The following is a 25,124-nucleotide window of genomic DNA, read 5'->3' on the forward strand; positions in this document are numbered from 1 at the left end:
ATACAAGTTATAAAACTACGTGCACGTAGAGTGAACCAGCTCCACAGCACGCAGAGCTGTCTGCACAACGCAGAACAGACACGCCATCAAAGCGGTAGAAAATGACCTAAAAATAGATAAAGTCACTAGCCATCAGCGAGAATGTTGCTGAACGAAATGATATTCCAAGTCTCAATTTACAAAATTCAATGCTGTAACGCTGAAAACAATACCACAACCCGCTTGCTCTGGAGCTGATTCTGCTTCAGTCATTTTCCAATCCCTTTTTAAAAGGACGCCAAGTTCAGTTTCCTGTGATATTAGCTAATCTGTAACAGGTGTGGAAATCACGTCATCACTCCGCTTGGAAACAGGAAGAGAAACAACCTGACGAGACGCAAATCCGCATGATACAGCCGCGTCCGACAGATACATTTTAATACACACATAATTTAAAATGGTATTTAAAAATAACCCGCTACTACCCTGCTACATAATGTCTCCGTGGATACAGGTCACACAAATCCACAAACATGAGTGGACATCCAACCATGGCCCTGTAGGACGACATATATTGTTTTAATATATTAATGATGCATCCACAGTCACCCCATGATAATAAGAACTGTGTTGTATATTGTAGTGCTGCAACTGGCATTAGGATATTACAGGCACTGGTAAGAATGCAGCAGTTTTACAGTATTAACATCAGTAACTAATTAATTTTAAACCCTTTCATCTCCATAGGAATTATTTGATAGGAATAGGAATTTGATGGTCAAGACATATGGATGTCATGCAAAAATGAGTGCTGCATCAGGTATGGACATAATTATTCTACTCAATTGAGACCCTGCAATTCTGCTACACATCTAAAAGCTGCACTGTACAGGAGCATGGAGATCTCATCAAAATGGGCGCCTGAAAATACTCAGCTGCTCCTGCTGTGTTCACTTTATCCAATATATACATCTTTTCCCTCAGGCCAGCCCCCATCAGTGTTACACTGGACAGTGAACATACCAGCCAAACAGACAGAATACCCTGCCTTACATAGAGCCAAGCCTACCACAGGGCAAAGCAGTGCAAGGGCATTGACAATATCCATCCTGCCTTCCATAATGAATACCAAAAATGATTAATTTGGAGCATTTCTTTACATCTTTATGTACTAATTGTAAAGCCAGCTGTAATCATTTTCATTCATCATGACATTTTTTAATGGAGTAAAGATTTTGCTACCTCATGAAGGACATACACTCTCCCTCACTTCTGATACAACTACAGTGAAGGAGCCATATGAACACAAAATGATGATACACACCTTACACAAAATCACAGGCCAGATTAACAGACACCGCTACTGTTCTGCATGTAATCAGGGCATTAATGTGTTTTTTACTTGACTGAAGCACTTGCCTGATTTGAATGTACTTGCCCATCAACATAACTCTGTACACATTGGACGCATCTCTCTTCAGGAGAATGGGAAAGTCAATGGAATGATAGCCAGCCATAATCTGTCTTAATGTGTATTGGAGGTTTTTGACATAACTGCAAGCATTTGCCTATAATTTGTTCATTGCAGAATGTGTTTCATGCGCCATGTATCTCTGTTCACAATCGCACTAGAGCCGGATGAAATATCTTGTCATTAGCCATCACCATATGAGGAATATCCACTGTAATCCCCTGGTACTGTAGGTAAGGTTAAGAGAAGTTTGGAGGAGAGAAAGAGAGACAGAGAGAGTGTTTCTCTTTTAGCTCAGAATACTGGGCCCATGAAACCAGTAAGCCTGTTAGCAATGCCTTTTTTTTCTTTTTTTCTCTCTCCCCAAACCCACTCTTGCAAATCCTTCCCATTAAAGGCCTGAGAGGGAGAGATTAATGCTGCATAGGGGTGGCGAAAAAGTCATCCCTTTCTTATTAATATGGAAGAGGGAATGGTGAGCAGGAAGATCCCCAGCTTGGGTGAGAGGTGTTATGTTTTGGCTTTTGAGTCAGGCTCTGTCAGGGAAGGAGGGAGGCCGGGAGAGAATGAGAGAGAGATAGAGAGAGAAAGGGGGGGGGGGGGGGGGGGGGGGGGGGTCCAGGGCCATCTGCTTCTCATCCGCAGAGGAGGGAAAGATATTTTACCATGGACAGTGTTCTCTCGTCAAAAGAGGGGTAGAGAGAAGGAGGGAGAGAGACAGAGAGGATGCAGGATGGATATCCAGAAAAAAAATAACTCAAAAATACATGAAGTGTGACTACATTCCTCACAGGCTGTGCCTTCAGATATGACAGGAACCTCTGTTTGAGACCCTCAGCGTGCAGGCAGTAGTGCTGCTCAGAGACAAAGGGGTCACTGGGGCACCAGGTTGATGAGGCAGCTGAAGAAAGTTATCTCTGCACTAGGATTCTTTCATGTGCATGTCATGTGCTGTTTTTAACCCTTGTATCCTTTCCTGTCTCTTGTTTGTTTCTGTGGTCCAGCAGTAAAACTTTTGGCAGAAATGCAACACCCTTCCTATTTCAGATGCTTCATTCTCTATCTGCAGATGTAAACCACCAAAATGCACAAATAAGTATTTCATCAGAAATAGATCCTCCCAGGTGCAGATTCATACTTTATGCAAGAACAAAACTGCTGTACCCATACTAATAAACCCCTGAGCCCCTAATCTGGATCCCTACAAGCACTGTCCTTACCCTTCCTTGCTCCAAGAGAGGCAGCAAATCAGGAGTGAGCTTAAGTAATCAATGAACTTAAATGGACAACAGGGCATTAAGAGGTCACCTCCACAGGCCTTTAGCAGGGAGTTTTGAAGTGGGTGACTGTTTCTCTGACTTCACCTTTCTACTTCCACCAATCCTGAGAGAAAAAAGATTATGTTTTACCACTGTTCAAAGCTGCTTCCGGCACTTTGCATCCAAATGATCCAGAGAGCGGTGCACTTGGTGAGGGTGCCTTCAGAATGGTTTCGGTGGGTGAGATCGGGGCACATTGTATGGAAATGCACTGGAGTGGAGCTGCTGGGACCAGCGCTGAGGCCAAACCTCAGGGGAAACCACTGAAGGTTGACGAGGGTCTTGCTTGCTTAACTATAAGGTTGAGACACGTTAGATACACTGCTCTTCAATGGAGCAATGCATGTGCAGTGAGGAAAAGAGTGCACGTGCATGTGTGTGTGTGTGTGTGTGTGTGTGTGTGTGTGAGACAGAAAGCTTTATATTTGCCTATTAATTTGATAAAGCTTCAAGAGAACATGAGCATATCCAAATGTGGGTATGTGTGTACATACATGTGCAGATTTGTTTCTGTGTGTGTGTGTGTGTGTGTGTGTGTGTGAGATGCCTATTTTTCTGTGTGTCTCATGCACGCACATGTGCAGTGAAAAGCATCCATCTGCCAAACTACTTTAGTGCAACAGTGCAAAATGGTGGTAACATATTGAGCTGTCATTTCAGCACCTCAGTAGTTGGACACGGTAACATTTTCAGTGTTTTTTTCTTTTTGTCAGGTGGCCGATATTGCTGTCTGAGTAAGAAGATTGTCTCCACACAGCAACTAAACAGGCAGCAAGAGGGATGTACACAGTGATGCACAGGACATTTTGCTTATCAGTTTTGCTTTTCATTTTTTTCTGATTCACTTGATTGAAAACCACTTTGCCCCACAAACTCCACTGTGGGATTTGAAAACAGAGGCCAGATCCATGTGCACTTAACTCTCATGCCTATCCCATTAATGCATAAATAGCATCAGGATGCCTTTGGGTTTGAGAGTTACATGCAGCTATTGATTAACAGTGGTGAAGAGGAGGTAAGATGAGCATGACTAGCTGCAAACTTCTTGCAAACAACAGAGACACAACTGGCTGGTGGAGCAGCTAATCGGCTTATTCGTCATATGCAGTGCCTGGATTTTCAGTAGCTACACACATTTAATTACAAATGGACTACTGTGCAGATAAACAAGTGATATGCCCACAGGCTATGGTCAGAGCTGCTTAGCTTGTGTGAAAGGAACTGTTTATATAAGCAGCAAACCTAGCTATCTGGCTAAATCATTGAACATTGCAATTTCAGTGGAGGCTGACTCACTTTCAATGATCTTACTAAACAAACTTGGATAAGCAGAATAAACACTTATCAAAAAAGTTTCTCTTAAGGGGTTCACATTACACTACATTAATTTTTCGTTTGCACCCCGGTAGACTGGTGTTTGCTAAAGCTGGGTTCTTTTTTATCTGTATCTCCTCCCAAACAGGGCATAAGCAATACATTTTTGCTAGCATGTCTGTTTAATGCAAATAATGATGGGATATGTAGCCTGGCTGGACAAGGTTATCCTCGCTGCTATTCTGGGATGCCCTGGTGGGTACCTAACAGGTGGGGAGTTACAGGGGTACAGGAGTCAGGTGACTGGGCAGGGAAGCAGGCTAGCAAGACAGGAGATTAGGGCACAGTTATCAGCAACATTGGTCCAGCAAAATTGGTCCACCTCCCTGCTAGGAGAAGCTGCACAAATTATATGTGATAGCTGCCACCATTGTATTTCTTGCTCCTGTATGCTGCCATGAAAGCAAATTAAAAGTCAGAATTTACTGGGCGAGGGCTGGAGTTAGGGGGGTCAGGATTGCACTTTGTTTGCAAATGATGTCTTATGACTACGTTCTGACCCTGCTGCCTCCATCCCATCATGACCAAAGACCATTGAGGCTTTTTACAAAGCTGCAAGGGGTAGAGAATTAACTGGTGTAAATCCACAGACATAGCAAGGGCTTTTGTCCCTCTGCCTCTGTCACCCCTTTTAACTTTAAAAGGATTGCGTCTGAGATGAAATGCCAGACAATGTATCTGACCTCTAATTTCAAGGAGATTATGGACATTAATACAGCCCCATTATTGCCAAAAAACCTAAAAATAATCTGAATAAATGGAAAGCACTAAAACTTACTTTAAGACAAAATGCTGGTGGCCCAGCAATTTAATTATGTATCAGTGATGTTGCCAGTTATCACACCACTGTCACCATTTAAACTATATATTCAAATAATAGCTGTATAATAAAATGATTTCATCTTGTAAGATATAAGGTCAAGAAAAAACATAATGAACATGTTGGCCACCAAAGGAGACAGATGGCCTGGCTCTATCTAGTTTAGTTCGTTATGAAATGGCAAGATTGTCAAGACAATAGGGGGCTAGGTCTATATATGAAAAACCCTGATTTGTCTATTTCAACACATAGCCACCACAAAATATTTTAGGTACTCCAATTAAAAACAAATGTATACACCCATATCGCATAACAGTGTTATTTGTGTGAGTAAAACCATAATCTAGGAGCATTTGTTCACAAAGGGGGTATACAAAGCTGGAGTTCACATTGTACCAGGAGGTTGGACAGAAATTTTTCAGGTGCAAAAACAGCATACCAGATTGGGAAATTGGAACTTCAAAAAAAAAAATAAATGACCAACATACAGTGCTGCTTGAGAGTTTGTGAACCCTACAGAGACTGGGACGCTGTTGTAAATAAACAATGAAAGTATAAACAGTATATATATTTCTTTTTTTCACTGTTTATTTAACAAAAGTGATAAGCACCTCTTAGTTATGGTTATGGCATGTAGTTATGGTTATTAGCAGTGATAACATCTCCTAAAGCTAATCAGTCTCTGACATCTGCTTTGAGGGTTTTTTGCCCACTCCACCTTACAGAACTCTGGCATGTCTGGCATGAGCTGCCCACTTCAAGTCCTGCCACAGCATCTCAGTTGGATTTAGGTTAGGAGTTTGACTTGGTCAATCCAAAACACATATCTTCTTTCTCCTGAGCCATTCTTTGGTAGATTTGCTTGAATACTTTCGGCCCATGTTTAGGTCTGTCTGAGGTTCTGTTCAAGAATCTGCTGGTATAACTCAGAATTTATGGTTTCCTTAATGATGTGGCGTTGACCAGGTCCAGAGGAGGAAAAGCAGCCCTAGATTTTGATATTTCCACCATCATGCTTGACTGTTGGGATAAGGTTCTTTTGATGGTAGGCAGTGTTGAATTTTCAGCAAACACAGCAGCAAACATTCAAGCAGTACTGTATTTATCCTACTGCTTAATTTCACTGTCCCTTAAATTTTCTAATAGATTGCAGTTGAAAACACTTTCATAATTGGTCTTCTGTATCTGGAGAGTCTTACTGTATCTTTATCTGATTAACAGCTAACTCCTTCAAGTTGCAAAACAACAACCATAGAAGCACAGTGTGAGGCTTATGCAGGATGAACATAGGAACATGGGGAACCAAGCCAACTTTGTTCCACCAATGGGAGCTCCCAGTCATTGGTAGCAAATTCTGGTTTTGAACCTCGGCTGTAAGATTTTTACTATATGAACCACTCAGGAGCCTCCAACTAAAGCATTCAGATTTAATTGTACCATTTGGAATGCTTTCATTCAAAGAGTATCTATCCTTGACAATGTAAGAGATTGTAATTTTGAAATTAGCTGCTCTGTAATAAGAGCATTTTCAGTGTCCAAAGATGCCAAATTGCAGGTATAAATGATACATTCTCCATATGTCAGTACCTATTGAGCATGCTTACAAAAATAGCTCTGGCACTGAAAGTATTGATACCAGTAAGAGTCCAGCTTACAGCTAACAGATGTGCCCAAACATGTTTCACAAACTTTAAAGGCATAATTCGAAGTGTAGGGTACTGACTGTCTCTTCATTTAATGTGGTAGTCATATAATCAGAATGTGATACTTATAAGGATTTATCTCTCCCAAGACTGGAATGTCATTTTGAAAATGATTCTGTATGTATGTATGTATTATTATTATTATGTTGTTGTTGTTGTTGTTGTTATATTATTGTATAAAATATACTTACATTCATATGTTTCATTAATGTTTCAGAATGTAATCGAGATTGCCAAGACAGATCATGACACTTTCCCCAACATTATTCAATTTGTCTCTGTATTCTTGTTCCTCCATGCCTATCTGTGCACCCCTTTGTCTATCATCCTGTTCTCATCCAAAGGTCAGAGTAACCTTTAGAGGTCAAAAGGATGATAGCTTGTGATTACACTTATCTTCAAATACTATGGATTCAGTTTTCCACTCTAGTGCCTTCCCCAATATAAAACACTACATCACATAATGAGCTTTGTAAGCTGCAGGTAGAAGTCAACCCCAAGGACCATGAGAAGACCACTTTTACAACCCCTCTAGGTCTGTATGAGTTTGACAGGATGCCCTTTGGGCTCTGAAATGCCCCAGCGAACTTCCAATGCTTGATGCAACAATGTCTCAGTAGCATGGTGAATGACTCGCTCCTTATATACCTTGATGATGTGATTGTTTTTTCTCCTGATTTTGAGAGCCATTTAGTCCATCTGGAGCAGGTCTTCGAAAAGCTTTGAAAAGCAGGAAACAGCCTGAAGCTTCAACCCTGTAAGTGTAAATTTTTCCAAAGGAAGGTTGACTATTTAGGTCATGTAGTCAATAGGGATGGAGTCACCACTGATCCAGAGAAAACGTGAGTGGTACAACAATGGAAGCCATGAGCAAAGGTGCGAGGGATCAGGTCATTCCTGGGGTTTGTGGGATACTACAGGCGATTTAGCTGGTGCTTTAGGTGCTTTAGCTGCACCTCTTCATGCACTTTTAGCTGGACCAGCTCTATCGGGTAAGAGTGACCAACCTATAGTCTGGACCCAAGAATGCCAGACTGCCTTTGATAAGCTGAAAAGTGTATTGCTGAGTGCCCCAATCTTATCATTTGCAGATTTCACCTAGCCATTTCATCTATATATTGATTCAAGCCTGGAAGGTCTGGGGGGATGTTCTTGCTCAGGTGCAAGAGGGTCATAGCATATGCTAGCCAAAGTCTTTACCCTACTGAAATGATTACTGGCCCTTAAGTGGGCTGTTACTGAAAATGTTAAAGACTATCTGTGGCATCTTTCACCATCTTTACTGATAACAGTCCCTTGATCCGCCTTGATACGGCCTGTCTTGGAGCCACTGAACAAAGATGGGTTGCTCAGTTGGCTAATTTCCAATTCACCATTACACCATGGTGTTGCTAACAAGAATGCAGATATCTTGTCCAGATGCCCGCTGGACACCGCGCAAGGAGCAGAGGTGCAAGTCACCTCTGTAACCTGCTCACTGGATTCTGAATCTGAAGACTGGGCGGCCCATCAACAGGCTGATCCTGCACTCCGAGAACTGTGCAGTTGGCTCCAACAGGAAAGGCCACCAGCTAAAGAAATCAGACAGACCGCCTCCTACACGGTCCGCCGCCTCCTCCGAGACTGGGATCACCTACTCGTAAGAGAAGGAATCCTCCAAAGGGAAATAAAAGAATGTTGCACTGAGCACTAAGACAAATTGTTGTCCCGGCCACCTTCGCTAAGCCCTTGTGGGAGTGCTATCACACTACCACTGGGCATTTGGGTGCAGCCAGGACGGAGGCTGTGCTGTGGAGAAGCTACTTCTGGCCAGGGCTGGGCAATGATGTACACTAATGGGCAGCAGAGTGCCCAAATTGTCTCCGGAATAAGGCAAGGCCTGTGGTAAGAGCAGCACTACACCCTATTGTCACCTTTTACCCCCTGGAGATCGTTGGAAATAACTATTTGTCTCTGTGGAGGTCAGACAATTCCTTGCCCTATGTTCTGGTGATGACGGACCTTTTCTCTAGGTGCGGCTGGGTGGTGCCTACAAAAGACCAGACAGCTACCACCACTGCCCGAGCCCTCTGGCATACCCTGATCCAGACATGGGGATGTCCAGAAAAGATTTTCTCAGACAGTGGTCCAGCTTTCGAATCCTCTTTAGTTGAACAGCTCTGCCACCTCTACGGATGTACACGGTGGTTGCCAACGGGGAATGCAGAGCTGTCTGACATCATCAGGAGGTCGCTGATGCTTGTGGGTGCCTGTAAGGACTGGACTGGATTCCGCCTGTGCTTGGACTGGACTTTGTGGATCATATAAACAAGTGTGACATGGTATATTATTACGATTGATTATTTACTATAACTATTTTAAAATCCATGTGATTAGATAATGCTTATGATAATGTTTGATTTTTTTGTTTGTTTGACAAGTAACATGGGACTACTAATGAAAATTAACCTTGAGCTAAACAAGGCAGAATGCATGATATGTTTGCAAATGCATAAATGTTTAATTCTATGTATCCCACATAAATAAATATGAAATAAATACATGACTGTGATGTGGGTGCAGTAAATTGACACACAGAAGTAAGGGCAAAGGCAGAAGATTGTGGTTACTGCATTACCAATGCATACAAATCCAGATAAACCCAACCAATATGAATGTTGAGACAACATTTTTACCCTTTGAGGTAAACAATTAATAAATCATTTTGTGTTTATAATGTACCCCAAATAAATGGTGATGAGAGGAGAAATTTCACTCAAAGAATAATATATACAAAGCTTTGCACAGGCTTGAAGGCAAAGTCATATGCATTTATTCCCCGGTGAAGCATTTTTAGATATTGACCAGAAATGAACTGTGTGGGTGACTACAGTTGGGCTCTCTGCCCACAGAACTTTATTTATTTCACTTTCTCTGGAAGAAAAAAACACGCTCCCTTCAGGTACAAGAAAGCTCATTTGAATTAACAATGTGATACCGCATCACTTCATCCGACTTAGTACAGCGTTGATGCTGCGCTGAGCAGCACCACCAGCTGACCCTACACAGATGGTACTTTGACATTCATATGTGAAATCAGCTGGGCCTCTGTACTAATTTCCATATTTCATGTCAAATTATACGCTATATTAACACATAATGCTTATGATTCAAGGTAATGCATAAACCAATAGGGTAAAAAAGTTTCAAGGGAGGCTGGGATATCTTTCGTGTTCACTTTTCAAGGGTGTTGCTATGAATCTGAGTTGTAGCTCAAATAGTCATAGATGTTTGTATTTTGGTTACAGTGCAATGCAGTATCTATCAGAAATCATGGTGTGATGGGCATGCCTTCTTGTGGAGGAAACATTGAGGAACTACACTGTTCAGCACTGATGTCTTTGACTAAAAAAAATTTTATTTAAAAAATTTCTCATTTTCATTTTAGGTCAAATTCACATATAAACCACACACACACACACACAGTTCAGCAGTTTAGATGTTCAGTCCTGAGATCATTACATGGCATTGATTTCAGTATATTTGATGACAAACATGGATGTATGTGTACAAGCACAACATGTTTCAGAGGTTATGCAGTAACATGACTACCTGGCTACCTGGCTTGTATGTTTCCTTGTATGTTTCCTCTAATTGATAAAATTGTGTTTGTACATTTAGGTCCAGAAACTAAATGTATGACCTTAGTATGATACTATTGCAATGCTCCTAAGAATTAGATGAGATCTAATCTACCCTAGCCAGCCAGCTAACATATGGATAAAAATATTCTCTTGATGTAATTCTAATCAATGACTTAATTATTGCTGTCATCAAGTGTCGCTGCTATGGATAGGACAGTTACAATTTTTTTCATTTCCTTTTTCTTTTAATTTAAATACACACTTCAATCCATACAGTAAACCTACATCAAATCTATACCACTCTCTTCTTCATTGGTTAAATTTATTGGTTAAATAGAAAATCACAGCATACAATCAATTCCAATTAAAATTACAACTCACAGATACCATTTGTCAGTACTATATGAAAGAAGAAAACCCCGTCCACCCTCAATAAAACAGCATTAATTTTCTCCAGAATGCTCTTTATTAACTTGCTAACGTGAGTGAAAGCCTGAAGCTTTGGGAGCTACAGTGCTCTTTTGCTCGGCCGCTGTCCATATTCTTGAGCGCACACCAGCCACATAGTAGTGCTACAGCTAATAATAATTCTCCATCCCAAGCCTCAAGGTTATACAAAACTGTAGACTGATGCATCACCAGGAAAGGAAAGCAGAGATTGTGGGAGGAGATATTACTAAAGGGAACATTTTAATTCACCCCAGACATAAAGCGGGAAGTTGGTGATTAACTTGGGGACAGTGATTAATGAGGGGAACACAGGAAGTGTCTATTTACGCATAATAATCACTTCAGGCCTGACGGTCTCGATTATCACATGTTTTCAGAAGTTAATGTGCTGATGACTTGCATTGATAAGTCTACATTGGGATGATTTCAAATATTATCTTTTTGTTTCTGTACCACTAGAACTGTCATAAATTTGGAAAAGCTGTCCCAACTGGCTAATGATATCCAAAACTGGAAAAAAAAACCTTGTGAAACATTTTTCAGGGAACTGATCTGAAATAGGAGTGGTTTTATCCTTTCTTTTAGAAGTTGTGGACTGTACTTAACTACATGACGTGTGTAGCTAAGAATGAATATACATGATAATATAGATATTTTAGCAATAGCAATTAACAATTTCTGTAAAGAGCATATTAAATTCTGTTGACATTTTGAGCCTGTTAGTGATTGGTTGTCTGCCAAGCTGTGTCTCTCAGTAGCATGTTGCAAACTCTAATTCTCATGTCTGAGTCTGGTTCCAATGTCCGGGCACGGTTCTGTCCAGCGCAACCATGGAGAGAGCCTTCGGGTGTCTCACCTCATCTCCTCCCATCACTCGACGGCCAAGCACACTCGGATGGTCTCCAGGCAGACAGGGAAGATGAAAGATGCTTGAACCATCACAGATGGGCGCCGTGCACGATGGACGTCAAAGCCCGTCTGGAGAAGAGGTATAAAACTGATTCATGTTGCTAGGAAGAGAGGCACGTAGATGATTCACGCAAACAGGAACAAGAGCGCTCGGCTCCTTCTCAAAATGTGTGGATGGGGCTTTTTTGTTAATATACGGTGACAGAGCTGAAAAACTGGCTGGCACAAACAGATTAATCTTGCTACGAACTGACCCCACGGAGATGAATTTAAGGTTCGGTTTCATGGCAAAGTGTGCACTGACCTTCAAGGTTGTTTTAATTTCTTTTGATGAAATGTACATACTAATTCATTCATCAGTTCATTTTTCACAGAAAGAGCTGACTAGGTCACTCATGACATGCTCCAAAAATGTCTAGAGAAAAGTGTTGGGACAAAATTATTGATAATATTAATGTGTGGAAACAAAGAGAGAGATGAATTAGAGTTCATATTCAATGATGCATTTGATAATTAGCATGTTTGGAAAAGAACTCTCAATACATTAAAAAATGTGAATCACTGAGAACCTTGTTGACATATAGGGCGAATGCAAAACCAGTGAAATTATGTGAAAAAAGTCCAACTGCTACTATAAAAAGGAAGCATGAACGTCAAGTGCTATAGACTCATAGGACCCCTGTTCCCATGGCAATGTGGTACTTTGCAATGAATTAGAAGACAAAGTTGGGTGGGTAGGAAAATAAAATAAATGGGTCAAAGACCATAACTACTCTGCAAATACACTGTTTGTGCAAAACAATAGTCAAAAATAAGACAGACAGTATTGTTATTCTGCCTGTATAATTCTTTTTTCATCTGAAATGATGCATGCAACAGCAACTTTCCCCAGTTAACATATCAATCATTATCCATGTCTGTCCACGCAGTGGCCAATTCAGATGCATGATACAAAAACATAAATCCCACTTACGTGCCTCTCAGAAGAGAAAGAGAAATGTCTGTAGCTCTATCACCACTATGCAGAATCAGACAATGTCACTTAATATCTCATATCAAATAATAATAAACATGAGTAGAAAAGGAGTAAAGAGGAGACTCATGTTTTTCTTTTTTTAAATTTGTGATACTGGCTTTTTTAAGCTTTACCATATTATGCACACACATTGACCTAGCACATATTGGTCAAATTCTTCAGTAATATCTGCTCAGCTTTCATTTAAAGCTGCAGGTGTCTTGTGGCTGAGTTCTGCAAAGAGGAAAAGGAGTCTGTTAGTATCACTTACCAGGCTCTAGGAAGACACAGGGGTTTCTGGGGAAATGAATGTACAACTTTCTACCTGATACTTTAAGAGATGTATGCATGTATAGGTATTGTCAGAATACCAAAAACTAAGAGGGGATATGCGCAGAGAAAGCACTCTGCACTTTTAAGTCCAAATCCCGACCCCCGCCAACTCCGTGAGAACCATCCCCCCGTTTCTCATGGTGTGCAGACGTAAGCTTTGCATGGCATGAGATGAAGATGAGATGCTTTACTCCCTGTGATGGATGCGCTGCAGCATGGAGTGGGATAGGGCATATTTTTCTGAATGGCATTGAAGCCCGCGGAGAAAAGCCCTCAGGACAACCACGTAAAGCAGTCATCCTGCCCGAGCTGCACAGCCTACCAACCCCATCCAGAGACACATGCCATGAAGCCGATGACAATGCCCGAGCTGGAATGCAGCCAATGATTAATGAGATCACATATGGCCTTCCATTTCCTGTTATCTGCCATTAGCAAAAGTGGAGTGGTAACGCTGGTACACAATGTTGAACCTACCCAGGACCAATACTCTGGGCATCCGTTTATGAATGCAGGATAACAGCTTTCATGAGGGCACTTTCACTCCTTTTGTATTATGAAATCTGTTGTTTAGTTATGTCTGGTTATCTCCGTAATTTTATACATATATATATATATATATATATATATATATATATATATATATATATATATATATATATATATGTATCGTTTTTTTTTCCGTCCATGTTCTTTTGTTTTTTTTTGTTTTTACTTGTGCGTGTGATTCCCAGTTTCAGACCTTGCCTGAGCCCCGCCCAAGTCCCTGCCTGCCGCCTAGCCCGATTGCCTGATAGCCTGCCTGCCTGGTCCTCCACCCTGCCTGCTCCTGTTCCTTTTTTCCGTCCATGTGCTTTTGTTTGTTTTTACTTGTGCGTGTGATTCCCAGTTTCCGACCTTACCTGAGCCCCGCCCAAGTCCCTGCCTGCCGCCTTGCCCGATCGCCTGATACTCTGCCTGCCTGGTCCTCGACCCTGCCTGCTCCTGTTCCTGATTCCGGTTCTGCCCTCGGATTGCCTTCCTGGTCTTGGCCCTGCTTGTCTTTGTGTTACGTCTTTGTTTACCGTTTACAATTTACCTGCCTGGAACCCGTAGCTCCCGTGGTCTGAGACTGAGTCCTTGTCTGAGCCGTTACAGTTCCATCATAAACTAAATCAATTGATTGAGAATTTTTTTTAATTCCTTTCCTTTTTTGGGGGGGTGGGGCCCATGTAGATCAACATGTGATGTTAGGGTGTCTGTGAGTGGTTCCGTCAGGCGTGGTGTCAGATGAATTAACGGCAAAGTGTTGTCCGAGGCCTCCTTTGTGGAGAACTGTGCCATCTCGGCACCTCGAGGCCCTGCCAGTGCAGACAAAGGTAATCTCATCAGATGCTCGGTGCTTCTGTAAAAATGAGAGAGGGTTGGCATGCCATGGAGGGGTGGTGGGGGGTGGGGGGTGGGGGGATGGGGGGTTCTGGGTGTGATTGATAGCAATTGGATTTTTGTAATCGAACCTGAAGCAGGAGGAGAAAGACATACAGCATCCTGGAGAGAGAGCAGATTCCACCTGTGTGCAGCAGGGGAGCAGCCGGGGGCGGGGGGGGCTGCTCCCAGTCCGCCTGTTTGCAGGAGGGGGGCTGGGAGCCGGAGAGGCGTCTCAAACCCATTGATTTATGGGACGAGGGACATGGCTCTCGGAGGAAAGATTTATCGGACAATCTCCGAATCGTGTGAATAACCTGGGCAGCCGTACTTGCTGACGAGATTGGATTTGGCAAAGATGAATATCCAGAGGGTGAGAAGATGAAGTCCAAGTAAGGAGGTGCTGCTGGTGTTCAGTGAGTTGTGAGCAAAGCGTGTTTCAAAGCATTTATTGACCCCCCATAACACACACCGACACACACACCTGGGCTATGCCACACTTGGGAATCCTCAACTTACTGACAAATAGAATGTTTTCTCCTACCATCGGCAATCAAACATTATCTGCTCCACCACCTATCACCGTTAGGTGTTTTGAAGGTGATGTGTGTATTACCATTGTCTTTTATGCATCTTTACGATCTTTGGCTAGGATCTTTATTACTCTTCGTCTTTGCAATTAAGAGGCTGTTTATTAAGTTGGGACAACAATTGCGGAAAGAACACAGGATATTAAGAGCGAGACAGAACAGAATGTTTTTCTTATTATTATTTTATTATTTCGAAGACCCAGAGATATTAAACGGCGCTCTGGGATGTGTATCGACACCGAGCTGCCAGCAGAAGTTGGATGAGCTTGGCAGATAGTCAAGTCTCTAGCGTGATATACGCTCCCCTGTGTCACCCGCACAAATCAGGAGGCCGACTATGATAGTGGTATAATTGTACTGCACCCAAAAATGTCTGGCGAAAATGAGGCCTGATGGGAGACTGACATGTGAAACCGATGTTAAAAGAGGCATGGTGCGAAAACCGAGGGGCTCATGGCCGCCTCTGGCCAGACTGCGTTCCTAGAGGACACTCGGTCCCAGAGACGTGGCGCATCGCTTGCAGCAAAAATGTTAAAAATAAACAAAAAAGCAGCAGAGGGTTTTACTCCTGCTGTGTGTCCCAGCCGCCCAAGTGGGGCGGTCAGAGTTGCTGGAGTTTGGGACAAGTGGCAGACAGTAGCTAAAAGGCGGGTGTGAAGGAGAGCCTCCACTACCTCTCCCTTGAGCTAACTGTTGTCAATCATTGTTAATTGTGTGCACCTGATGGTGATTTGTAAGGGAACAGCCTATTGGCTAACGAGTCACACCTGACTAATTGAAGGTGAATTAAATACAGGTGCGGCTAAGGAGCAGGAGAAGGTTCATTGTGTCTCTGCTGTTGGTGCATAGGCTGGTTTCCTTTGTTTTGTTTGTTGTATTTTAAAATAAATTATTGTTTGTTTTAAACTTTTGTTCTTTCTGGGCTCGTTAATGAGAGAAGTGTTGGCCAGCTTTTCTACAGTGGGCTGTCAACTTCACTCCTGTGTTATCCTGCCTAGCACATCTGTACACGCGATTGGGGGGTGGGGGGGGGGGGGTTTAGCTTGTGGAATACAGTGCTCTCCCCTCACAGCTGTGGGCACTGCGCAGTGTCAGTGACAGGTCAGCGAATTGGCACACATGCAGCACAAATGCGTGGATGCAACATAGGATTTGACACAAACACGATGCAACACAGGAACTGACACATTCGACATAGGACCTGCTGTGGGGAGAGAGAGTGGCACACTGTGAAAGAAGTACACACACACATACATACATAAACATAACCCTGCACAGAGCAGAATGGGCACGCTGATAGGAGGGGAGGGGAAAAGTAAATGCATTAGCAGGAAACAGATTATGTAAACATTACCCTTTTTCATACAGACAACTTGTTGAGCCACGGCAGGAGCAGAAATAGACCAACTAATAACCTATATTGATTTCATGGCCGCCTTCCCAGAATCTCAATCACTGGCCTGGGCAGCTCTGCTGAGCATTTTTTCTATCTAGCATTTCAGTAATCGTAGTTCTGTCTCAGACCACAGGGGGCAGCAATATTCCTTGGGCTATGTCTTCCCCTCAGCTGTGACACCACAGTTATTACTGCTCTGTGTCAGTGGAGGGACATTTACCTCAATGTCTTCAGCTCAGAACAATAAACCAGACAAACAATTTAGCAAACTGGCAACAATTCAAGCAGACATTTTTAAGACATTTTCAAGAACTGAACGAAATGAATGAGATTCATAGGCAAGTACTGACAGAAGAGAGGGTTGGTGAAGTGGATCTTTGCAATTACTTACAGAATTAGAGCAACGTCATTCAAGGCATTGTGTGTGTGTGTGGCAGCAGAGGTGGTGGGGGCGGCAGGGGGGGGTCATGGCATGGAGGAATAAATATTCATGGAATGAATAATTCTGATTTATTTTTTATGGCTGAGCATGTTGTAATACATGAAAAATGATGTCAAATATAACAAACTAAAAATCAAACAAGCTTAAAAACACTGACTCCATTATTGTGTGCTGCCTTCACATGCAAATGTCAACTTAATTTATATTCTTTCCAGATCAGGTTCAGGCATTGTTACCAAAAATCTATATTCATTGTAGTCATCTGTGGAATCTCTACAAACTATAGACATTATTGGTATTTTAAGAAGTTTAACCACAGCTAGTATTACTGATTGTGAATAGATCAATCCATGTTTTTGAAAAGTACTTTTTACTGGACTTCCCTGTAATATGTCTTACTAAAACAACAAAGACAAGAAGATATCAAAAGGCCCATTTGGATTCATGTATGCTGAAGTATTGAGAGGGGTAGTTAAACCCTGAATTGATTGATGTGAATTTAATTTACCATCACCAGTATTGCTTGTCATGTAGGGGAGGAGAGGCAGGCAGTCACACAAGTAAAAATGTTTCAGTATCCCTGAACTGGAGGAAAATGAACAAATCATTTGTTCAGTAAACCGACAAAATCTGCAGACTGACTTGACCTGAACAATTCAGTTCAGTAAAAATAGCCAAAATTCCCATCACTAAAACAAAAGCAGTAATTTATTTTGCAAAACCCCTTTATGGCAATGAGCAACACTTTCAGACATTTTACTGGCTACAGGTCACTGAGGATTACAGTGAATATGAAAAAAACCTATTGAACTTTGGTCTGGCACAGCAGCATTCAACCAAAAGTTCTGCACAGTTTTGGGACAAGGAAGGCACCCCAAAACCCTACATTGTTTTTTCTTTCTTTTAGCTGTCTGTGTGATGTAATGGCACAATAGGGGGCAATGCTACCCCCATGCCCGTAACCAGCGATGAGGTCACTGAGGTCAGGACCTCGGTAATTTTTTTTAGAGCTAAAAATAAAATTTGAAGCTAAATACAACTGAATAAAAAAATAAAAAAAACAGTGGTTGAGAACTTCTCCTCTGAGATGAGTGCATGCTTAATTCAGTTTAGAATTGTTATTTAGTGTCCGCTGTGTGTGAGAGTTGTGAGAGAGGGCGCAAGCGCAACCCCTTGCATCATCAACACTTCCACTGACAGCAGCAATTGGAATTTACGCATGTTGGCAGCAGCAGGTGGCTTGTGTGTGAACTGGCAGCATACCATTTGGTGAGACAAAGCAATGATCGTTATGCCATAAAGGCAATTGTATGAAACTTGTTAAATATGCGTACTCTGGCCATGAGGAAGGCTAGGCTATTTCTTTCATATTAGTTGGCTAGTTAACGTTTCACACAACATCATTGATTAAAAAACAGCTAATGTAGGCGACGGTATCAGTAATAGTAGACTTGGCGTTAGCTTGTAATGGTGTTACTCTCAAGCATTTTTCTTTTATTTTTATAGCTAGCTAAAGTTACAAATATCCTTAGCTTAATTATCATGCTTCATACCGTAGACATATGTATTTTGACGCTCTAGATAGTGTTCTTACGATTTATTATTCATTCAGCAATGCATATTAATATGAAAGCTTACGATAATACATCGTAAGAACATTATCTATAGTCTAGATAATGTTCTTACGAATTATCATCCCCCCAATGGCTGTCATGACAGCTTGTTTGTTTTTCAGCTTTTGTTGAAAAACTTTGGCTCTCAGCTTTTTGTCAACTTTTGTTTTGTTTTAATGACGTTTTGAGACACATGGTGTTGACAGAGTAACAATGCATTTTGAGGGCTATTTACTATTGTTCACACACAGGCTGTATTGAGCCACAGTGGTTTTTTGGTATCTCCAGAGGGATGTTATATTTACCACTTCAATTTGTTTTGCCCTTTGCATTGGTGTAGCTGGCATTTCAACACATTTTAATCCCTACTTTCTCTTTGTATTTTCTATAATGTTTTTGTTATGTAATACGTGAGTATGCACAGTTTACTCTTTTGTAATTGTATCAGCTGCCTTTCCATCTTTTCCCTATCTTGGCTACACCTCACTTGTAAAAGGAGTTTTTAATCTCAGTGTGACTTCCTTCTAATACAACTGCAGATGATAATGTCTATATCCTGGGGGTACGTGTTTTTGTCTGCCTTCAATCGTTTTTGAACGTTTTGTAAATACACATTTTTATCAAACCTATTGGAAACAAAAGTCTGATTGAACATCACATATTCAGCATGAAAACAGTGAAGATCGTAAATGTTCTGAATGCATAAACATTATCTGACAAGACAAAGGGAAGTTTTAGTTCACACTCTACACTGGGAGTGGCCTACAGCCACAAAAGTTCATTATGCCTTTACTGCCATGAACACCTACAATATCAATACATTCACCTTCAGGCAGCAAACTCTTTCAGACCATAATCGAATTAAAGTGTTTCTGAAAAATGATGGGGCAAACTATAAACACTTACACACAGCAGAATAAGTTGTTCAAAAAGCTCAGAATATGTCACTAATTAATTTAAATTGAGATAACTTAGTCTCATTTCCACTAAAAGGAAATTAAAGATTAATTAAATATTACTTGATACATATTAAAAATATGGAAGAACAATATAAAAGAAAAATTCAAGCAGCTATTCTCAAAGCTAACATGAATTATAAAAAGAAATTAAAGATGAATGAAAAGTGATTTGATACATATTGAAAATACATAAGAAAAAAAAGAGACTAAACAGTAACCAGGTTTTACGCCTACAATATCCTTAACCACTTAAACAATATAAAAAACACCTAACAGAGAAGCATGCAGTACCCGTTATTGATCAACACATCAGACTGTACTTCAGTCAAGGTCTAACACAGGCAGAAATTGCATTGTGTCTTTCTGTTAGAGATAACATTCAAATCCTCCCCGACAGTCATGACAGCGATCTTGAAGGTGGAGATCAGGTGTGATCAAATATAGTGTTTTCCAAACCTCTCCTGGAGGACCCCTTGTCCTGCATGTTTTAGATCTTTCCCTGCTCCAACACAGCTGATTCAAATGATCAACTCTTTATGAACTCCCGAAGCTGCTTAATGACAACAATCTGATCATTTAAATCAGCTGTGTTGGAGCAGGGAGCGATCTAAAACATGCAGGACAAGGGGTCCTCCAGGAGAGGTTTGGGAAATGCTGATCAAATGAACCAGACACTCATTTTTGAGTTCTCCATAGTTATCCCGTGATTCCGAGAAAACAAAAGTCGTTTTCTCGTGATAATTATCTCATTATCTCGAGAAAATGAGCTTCGTTATCTCAAGATAACAAAGTAATTAACTCATGATCTCGAGATAACGGCATAAAAAATTGCAAGCACGGCCATTCTCGGCTTCCGGACCCAACAGCTCCAGGATGGAAATACTGAAAACAGAGCTGCAGAATGCTGTACTTAAATAATTTAACCTTCAGCTGAGCTTTGGCTCTTTTCTTGACACATGGAATGGAGGACCTGTACCCCCAATCTACAAAAGTGGAAATTAATTGAACCCTAATAATTACCAAAGCATCTGTGTAAGCAATAATCTGGGGAAGGTGTCCTGTAATATTCTTAACACAAGACAGTAATTAACCTTTTCAATTGAGTATAACATCACAAATAAGAGTCAATTTGGTTTGCTAGGCAAAGCACTACATAACACATTTCTCTTTCCCGTGCTTCATTAACAAAAATAAATGTCATGATGGAAGACATCATAAAACCCTTCTAAATTTGGTTGAGGAAAACATTTAATAGTGTTAAATCTGTGTACATAGAAAACATGTTCAGCTAGACCTCACAGTAAAAGGCCAAAAATCTTCATAAAGGATTTTGATACCAAGCAAGACTACAGGATGAGCCCAGTGCTGTTCAATATCAATAAATGTGCAGCAAGCTTCCAGCAAGCCCAGAAAATTGAATGATTAAGGTTTGGCATTGTTAAAACCCAGTATTTCAACAATGATAAGTAGGTACAAAGAAAGACTCCACCGTAAGCACATGCAAAAAGAAAACAAACATAACATCATAAAGCTTTAATTCATCATAAGATTAAAAAGCAAAAATGAGGACCAAACCAGCACTCTGTCCAATTTTTTGTCAAAGCCTTTATGAAGGCAGTGCTGGTTTCAAAGGCAATTTTAAAACATCTGAAAAATATTAAATTACAAATCTGAGCCACCCTGTAATGTATTGTTAGGGTGTGTTAACCATACCAGGTGGTGACTGGACAAAAGACAGAAAATAACAGGAAATTGGCCCACTTTCTGTTTTATCCCCCTCTATTGGGGCGAGGAAAAAACAAGCAAACAAAACAACAATATATTAGCCAAACACTGGACTTACTCAAAAAAGTGGAGTCCTGCCACACAAGCTTGGAAGACATAGTTTCTCCTTTCCAGGCAATGGCAGAGAGTTTTGGAGAGACCACACACACAGTGGCTGTGCCGATGGAGGTCTCTTCCAACAGGCATGGGAAATATACCTTTGCACTGGTCCTCTGAGGAGGGAGTATGGAGCAACTGTGTTGGTCAGTGATGAGCTGCAGCTGCTACATTTACATTTATTCATTTGGCAGATGCTTTTATCCAAAGCAATACACAAGGCAGAGTAAGCAAACACAAGCAAAAGCCATACAATATTAGAAGTGCTGCATGACCAAGTTTCAATAGTTGGCCAGACAAGGTACAAGCTAGCTGGTCAAGACTCAAGTGCATTAAACCATTAAATTTGAAGTTTTTTTTTTTTAAACAGAGTTTAGGACATAACAAATTGCTTTAGGTGGTATTGATTCAGGTGAGTGTGAAAGAGCTGTGTCTTCAGATATTTCTTAAAAATAGTGAGGGACACAGCAGAACGGATGAAGTGTGGAAGGATATTCCACCGTTGGGTGATAACAGCAGAGAAAGTTCCGGATAGTGATTTTGTGCTGTGATGTAACAGGACCACCAGACTCCTTTTGGTAGCAGAGCACAGCGTTTGGGAGGGAACATGGGCTTGTAGTTGAGTGTTCAGGTAGGTAGGTGCAGTTTTTTGGTTGTTCTGAACACAAGCCTTGAATTTGATGTGGGCAGCTACAGGGAGCCTGTGGAGTGAGACAAAGAGAGGTGTAACATGGACCCTTTATGGTTGGTTGAAAACCAGATGCGCACTCGCATTTTGTATCAACTGCAGTAGCTTAATGGTGCATGCAGGTAGGCCAGCTAAGAGAGAATTACAGTAGTCCAGTCTTGAGATGCTGGACAAGGAGCTGTGCAGCATACTCAGATATGTAGGGCCTGATATTCCTGATGTTGTACAGTGCAAATCTGCATGAGTGCAATGTGGTCCATAAAGTTTAGCTGGTCATCAAACACTACCCCTGGTTTCCTTGCAGCCGTAGATGGAGTTAGTATCATTGAGCTAAGCTGTATGGTGATGTCATGCTGAATGGATGGCTGTGATGACGAGGAGCTCCGTCTTGGACATGTTGAGTTGAAGGTGGCGTACCTTCATCCAGGCTGAGATATCCTAGAGGCAGGTGGAGATTTGTGCTGAGACCATGGGGTCATCAGGTTGGAATGAGAAGTAGAGCCGTCATCGGCATAGCAATGGTAGGAGAAGCCGTGTGCCTGAATGATTGTACCCAGTGAGGTTGTGTACAGTGAGAAGAGGAGGGGACCAAGCACCAGTCCCTGAGGTACCCCAGTGGTAGCTAATGTGACTTTGATACTTCTCCCTTCCAAGATACCTTGAACGATCTATCTGTGAGGTAGGACTCAAACCAGTGGGGTGCAGTGCCGGTGATGCCCAGATCAGTGACAGTGTACAGTAGGATCTGGTGAATCACCACTTTGAAGGCGGTAGACAGGTCCAGTAGAATGAGGGCCAATTACTTGGAGGAAGCTATTGCCAACCGCACGGTGTTGACAATGGACAGGAGTGCTGTCTCAGTGGCCAGTTCTGAAGCCAGATCAGATTGGTTTGCATCCAAGAGGACATTCTGGGACAGGAAAACAGAAACCTGGGTGAAAACAACTTGTTCAAGGGTTTTAGATAGGAAAGGGAGGAGAGAGACTGGTTTGTAGTTATCTACTAGTATAGGGCTTACACTAGCCTGCTTAAATGAAGTGGGGAAAGTACCAGTAGTAAGTGATGTGTTGATGATGTGGGTGAGTGCAGGTAAGAATGTAAGGGAGATAGCTTGTAGGAGATGGGATGGGGTCCAGGGAGCAGGTGGTGGGTTGGATGGAGAGGAGAAGCTTGGACATGTCAGCCTCAAAGATAGGAAAGAATGTAGACAGCAAAGTGTTATGCGTGGGTGGAGACTGGCTGTGAGTGTGTAGAATAGAGAACTAACTGCTGATTGCTTGCACCTTTTTAGTGAAAAAATTGACATAGTCATCAGCAGTCAGAGAGGTGGTGAGTGGAGGCGGTGGAGGGCAGAGGAGAGAGGTGAATGTCTTGGACAGTTTGCGGCTGTCTGAAGTGCTGTTGATCTTGTCCTGGTAGTACATGGCCCTAGCAGTAGAGATGTTGGAGAAGAAAGGAGAGGAGAGATTGATACCTGCTCAGATCGGCAGAGTCTCTTGATTTGTTCCATTTCGCCTCTGCTGCCCTGAGCCTGGTCCTATGGTCACTGAGAAGCACAGTAAGCCAGAGGCTGAGGGTGAGGCACACACTGGCCAGGAGGAGAGAGGGCAGATTCTGTCAAGGCAGGAGGTTAGGGTGGAGCGCAGATTGTTGGTGGCATCGTCTACACCAAGTGAGGAGAAGTAGCTGGGAGAGAGGAAGGGAGGCGGAGATCAGGGAGGAAAAGTGAGTGGATGAGAGGGAACGGAGGTTGTGGCAAAAGGAAACAAGAGAGGAGAGGGTGGTGGACATGGAGGGAAACAGTAAACTGAATGAAGAAGCGATCAGGTGTGTAGAGGAGTGACAGGGATATTGTAGTGCAGTTATGTGTCAGGATATGGTCTAGCTGGTCGCCCGATTGTGATTTGCATGTTGCCTGAGTCGCTGGGGTTCAGAGGGGTTTCAGGTCAAAGGAGGCCACAAAAGTAAGGAAGTCTATACCCTGAGGTTGGTGGGGTGAGTGTTCAGGTCACTGAGGATCACAAGCAGGCTGTCATCTTCAGGGAAAAAGGACAGTCACATGTCTCAGCTGACCTGGTGGATGATATATAACAATGAAATATGGATTTTGACAGGTACAGTAATACTGGTCTTCCTTATGTTGCATAAGGAAAAGAGTGCAGCGAATTTCTAGGTGTTGGAAATCAGCAAACCTTTTCCACCCCCTGCCCAGTTGGACAAGGAGTGTGGGAAAATGGGGTGAACTCCAGGTGAACCCCCCCCCCCCCGCCTCCCCAATATATCTCTGGGCTTTGTCTGCACCGTTCTGTGAAGACATTACGCTTATGTCAACACCTTAATTAGTAGTCTAGCTAATGCAGTCTTGTCTCAAAGTAGTTCCACAGTAAATACCTCAAATTTATTAGTCAAATAAGGTAGACAGTGTTGATTTACACTACTATGCGTGGTTCTGCATTGTTATCAGTGGCAGCATGTACCTGCGCCTTCTTGGCTGTCACATGCTTCTCTACTTGTGTGCAATAAACAAAGTGGGATTGCAGTTGCAATGTGCTGGAGACTGCTACAGCGCCTGTGGGTATCGCTTGCACAGCCCATGGCCCTGGGGCACTCCTGGCCCTCTAAGGCTCCTGGGGTGCCTAATGGACAGTGGCCAGTGCATTGCTCATATGAGACGAGGCCTCCCAGCCTTCATGTCGCCTCCATTCTGACTTCAAACACCCTCTAATCAGCAAGGTAAAAAAAATTATGTCTACAAGTTCCAGGGGGGGTCCCAATTTTCTGACAGGATCCTCAAGAGACATGGATGGCAAATGACAAAGCAATTTCAAATTCTGACCGACATTAATAAATACATTTTTAGGTTACTAAAAATTGTAAGGCTGTATAGTGAACTCACACCTTTTGGAGCACCATGGTACATGGAAAATAAAGTGCCCTTGTTTCTTCATACGGAAAAAAGTCAGGAGAAAATACGTATGTACACGGAAAAGCACGTAATGAAATTTTGATTGTCAATGCCTGGAAATGAAACAGTGATTATTGTCAAACGCTGCATTTGGAAATGACAAACATGTCGCTCAATTGTTGTGATTAGTTAAATTAATTTAGCATGAAATGAGGTGACAACAGGGAAGATTCCCTGATGGCTGCAAAAT

Source organism: Megalops cyprinoides, chromosome 14 (genome assembly GCF_013368585.1).
Source record: "Megalops cyprinoides isolate fMegCyp1 chromosome 14, fMegCyp1.pri, whole genome shotgun sequence".
In the NCBI taxonomy this organism is placed as follows: Eukaryota; Metazoa; Chordata; class Actinopteri; order Elopiformes; family Megalopidae; genus Megalops; species Megalops cyprinoides.